Source organism: Salvelinus sp. IW2-2015, linkage group LG5 (genome assembly GCF_002910315.2).
Source record: "Salvelinus sp. IW2-2015 linkage group LG5, ASM291031v2, whole genome shotgun sequence".
Taxonomy (NCBI): Eukaryota; Metazoa; Chordata; class Actinopteri; order Salmoniformes; family Salmonidae; genus Salvelinus; species Salvelinus sp. IW2-2015.
In genome coordinates this window covers 28,713,530-28,717,820 of record NC_036844.1, presented here as the reverse complement: position 1 = coordinate 28,717,820, position 4,291 = coordinate 28,713,530, and the positions used below count along the sequence as shown (strand labels likewise).

Here is a 4,291-nt window from a genome sequence, read left to right as displayed (position 1 = left end):
TCAGACAGTGCTGCTGATCTTGTGTGTCCTGAAGGAGGCATGATTGCTGTGATAAGCCCTTCCCCAGTTCCTCTGTCCGGGGCCGCACAGAAGCAGTGTCTTGAAGGTGACAGAAGTGCTCGTTGCAGAGGGCGTAGCAGACTGGGTTGATGGTGCTGTTGATGTAGCAGAACCAATCGCCCAGCTGCCACAGCTTCTCAGGCACACAGTGTAGGAGATGGACACCAGCACCATAGTGTTGTATGGTGTCCAGGACAGGATAAAGGCCAGAAGGACAGCACTCAGGGTCCTAGCTGCCTTCTTCCAGATGGTCATGTTCCTCTTGGCTTTGGTCTGCTTGTAGTGTCTGGAGTCTGAAGATATGGAGCCTCTCAGGGAGGACTGCCTGCCCTGTGGACCAGCTGCACTGTCCCTTGCCCTAGACGTTATGGGTTTGTGGGTCCCTCCAGTGTCCCTGCTCTGGACGTCTCTTAGTGGGATCATGGTTTTAGGGCTTGTATTAGCGCTTACCCCCTGCTGCTTCTGAACTGGTTCTTCCTCTGAGGAGGAGACATTGACAGTAGGTTCTTCCTCATCTACATTACAGGTGCTGTCTCTGCAGCCCTCCCTCTAGCTACCCCTGGTGTTGCTATTCTCCTCTCCCTGCTCTGCTTAGGCTCCTCTCACAGGGAAGCAGCCCTGAGACCCCTCACTGCTCTGTTCCCTGCCAGCAGACACCTCTCTGGACCTGCTCGCACTGCTCTTGGTGCTGCTGGAGTAAACAGCCCTTCCCTCAGATCCATGGGAGGCCCCTCCACTGCTCCCAGACCCCAGCAGCCACTCCAGAACCTGGGCTTGCTTCTCAATCTCCCAGTAGGTCTTCCAGTACAYGATGCCCATGATGGTGACAGGAAGCTAGAAGGCAGCGATGGCCATACCGAATGTGAGAGCAGGCTCGGTCAGGAACGGGATAGAGCAGTCACCCWTGTCCTGCGAGGACCTGCCCACCACTTGGGGCCAGAACAAGATGGCTGGCCCTCACAGGATGAATGACGCTGCCCGGCCCTGTAGCTGAGAGGTCTGATGACGGAGTAGAAGCGGTCGAAGTTGATGACCAGCAGGTTCATGACAGAGCCACATAGTCCACAGCCAGCCAGACGTAACAGGCCCAGGCCCCAGTGTCCCATGATGATGTAAACAGTATAGAGGTTCATAGAAACCATCCCCAGGATCAGCAGGAAATAGTTGCTTACAGTAGTTCACTGTTGACCTGGAAGGAGATCAATGATAGTGACCAAAGAGAGAGGTCCTGTGATGAGTARGATCACCACCACCTCTCATATCTCATGGCCTCCCCATGGATCTGCTGTCACATCGGTGATCTCACTAGTCTGGGAGACACAGGAGTGGTTCATCCTTCACAAAGCGATGCTGAGTGAAGTGGTGGAGCATAAGTCATTCTTCTTCATGACAGGGAATCGCTGATGAGGACATCTGACCTGAAGCTATCATCTCAGGGCCAACTGCAGAACAGGTGATCAGTCATGAGCTGGAACAGTTTCCAACAGCCATGACTTTTATACATGTTTTCTCATGAATTTAGATAATTTGTTTTAAAACTGTTCAGGTGGTATAATTAGAGAAATGTCATTGTAGTAAATTCCATGATCATTTCTCCAGCAAGGACAGTTCTGTGAAACTCATTACTATATAAACCCTTCAGTTTACACACCATGTTTGAAGTCCTACCTTTCTGTTGACTCAGACTAGGTAACATGTTGTTACTAAGATACATTTATTTTTCATAACTGTTAGTGTTTGATGAGTTTACTGCTGTATGCTAACAAGAGCATATGATTTAAAGGGAGAGAAATGTGTCAGTCAATAATGTTCCTGATGGAGAATTAGTTTACATACAGAACTTAAATAAGCAGTATTGGTATATGGTGGCAAATGGCAATTGTGATAATTGTGAATACTTTGGGATATGAACTTAGTTGTAGTTCTTGTAGGACTACTGATACTGAACGGTAAACTCGATAGTGAGAAATCTACCGCTCAATTACACGCTCTAATAATGTATCCCTTCATGCAAAAATAAACCTTGTAAAGAAACTATTTATGGTCACGATTACTGCCGCAATAATTAACTGCTTTAAACAAGTGTTTATGTTATGCATCAACCAGTGGASGCTGCTGAGGGGAGGACGGCTCATAATAATCGCTGGAACAGAGCAAATGAAATGACATCAAACACATGGAAACCGTCTGTTTAATGTATTTGATACCCTTCCACTTATTCCGCTCCAGGCATTACAATGAGCCCATCCTCCCCAATTAAGGTGCCACCAACCTCCTGTGGCATCAACACTTACACTTGTATTGGATGGTGTCCATATACCCATAATAAGACAACAGGTTCATGCGATGGTCAATCCCTTGTGGTTGAAGTCGTAAAGGTACAGTATAGAAAAGGAGTTACTAGTCATGGGCCATCCAATAACAGAAACTTTACCGCCGGTGTCTATTTTGGTCAACCTTGCTGTTTGTGTGTAGATTTTATTATGCATATGAATTATTGCTCCTCAAATGGCTTGGTCCTAAGGTGAGGCATGGTGTGTTCTTAGAAGATAAGGTGAGGCATGGTGTGTTCTTAGATAAGGTGAAGCATGGTGTGTTAGAAGATAAAACATGAAGAGTACAGAAGAAACAGATGTAACGAGAGGTTCCTGCCACATGTGTAGCCTACATAATGTGTCAGGCAGGCTACTATGCAAACTCAAGCAGCTGACATCCAGCTACCACCTCACAAATAATTTCCTTCAACTTATTTCCTGTACTCCAGTAAATTAGCACATTTAGATAACTTCTCAATGTTTACAGATGTCAATAAAGCGTTTATTAAAGTGCATGGCAAAGTAATCACCCTGGAAATCTTAATTGGGCTCACACACATGATGATAAATAAGAGCACGATATCTAGAATATATTATATTTAGTATAACTCGGTTAAACTGTAGGTCTATGTAACCGATGTGAAATGGCTAGCTAGTTAGCGGTGGTGCGCGCTAATAGCGTTTCAATCGGTGACGTCACTCGCTCMGAGACCTTGAAGTAGTTGTTCCCCTTGCTCTGCAAGGCGCGGCTTTTGTGGAGCGATGGGTAACGATGCTTCGAGGGTGGCTGTTGTCGATGTGTGCAGAGGGTCCCTGGTTCGAGCCCAGGTAGGGGCGAGGAGAGGGATGGAAGCTATACTGTAACATTGATGCTGTTGACCCGGATCACTGGTTGCTGCGGAAAAGGAGGTCAAAAGAGGGGCGAGGAGAGGAACGGAAGCTATACTGTTACATCTACATAGTTCTGTTCTCACTAATTCACATGCATGCACGCACACACATATACACACACACACGCAGTCTTTCCACCAGTCTGCATGTCTGTATTTCAGAATTTCAAATCTGAACCCTAGATCATCTTTCAATTAATATTTTAGCTGTACTTGTTTTCTGCCGTGTGATTTGCAACACAATATTCATACAGTTGTATATTGTTGTGAGCTCAGAGTGCTGGCGCAGTGGGAATGGATTGGCTGTTATGTTTAACATCCACAACTAGGCCTGGTACAATGACAAGGATGAAATTACTTTTACAACCCTTTCATCTGCTGTGTTTGGTGCCTGAGAGCACCAGGAACAATGTATCATATTGGATGATGCCATATCACACTGGATAAGTTGTAAAAATAATCTGTTGTTATAACTGGGAAAACTTAATTACCTTGTTATTTTCAATTTACCAGCCTCTCATCTGTGGATCCAAATGAAGATAAGGAAATGGGGGTTTCAGTCCCCAATATGTTCATCATTAGGACTGCGATGGGAAACGTGTGTGTGCGTACGTACTTGCAGCATGTGTGCATGTACTGTATATGAGTGGATGGCAGTGTGTGCAGCATATGGTAAGCAGAGATGGGTTTCTGTCTGCATGGCTCCCTCTGGACTCGTATCAGAAGGATGTATTTGCTTTGAGAGACTATCAGGCTAGTAACAGCTTAATGCAGCTCCTCAGGGGTTAATGAGTAAACGACAGGTCTGGAATCAGTGAAAGGTAGAGGTCGACACTGGGACTGTTTCCCCTGTTGTCTTCCCACTGGGCACACCCTGGTTGAATCATAATTTCAATGAAATTATGTCAAACCAACGTGGAATAGACATTGAATTGCCGTCTGTGCCCAGTGGGCCCCACCCATCACTTCTCAGAGCTTAACAGTTGTATGTACAGTAACTTAAGGACTTAAGGAGAGAGACATGGA

At 45.9% G+C, this 4,291-nt stretch overlaps 1 pseudogene; it reads right to left on the bottom strand.

Moving 5' to 3' along the window:
- Positions 1 to 1,448, bottom strand: LOC139027718 (muscarinic acetylcholine receptor M3-like; annotated as a pseudogene).
- Positions 1,449 to 4,291: the final 2,843 nt, after the last annotated feature.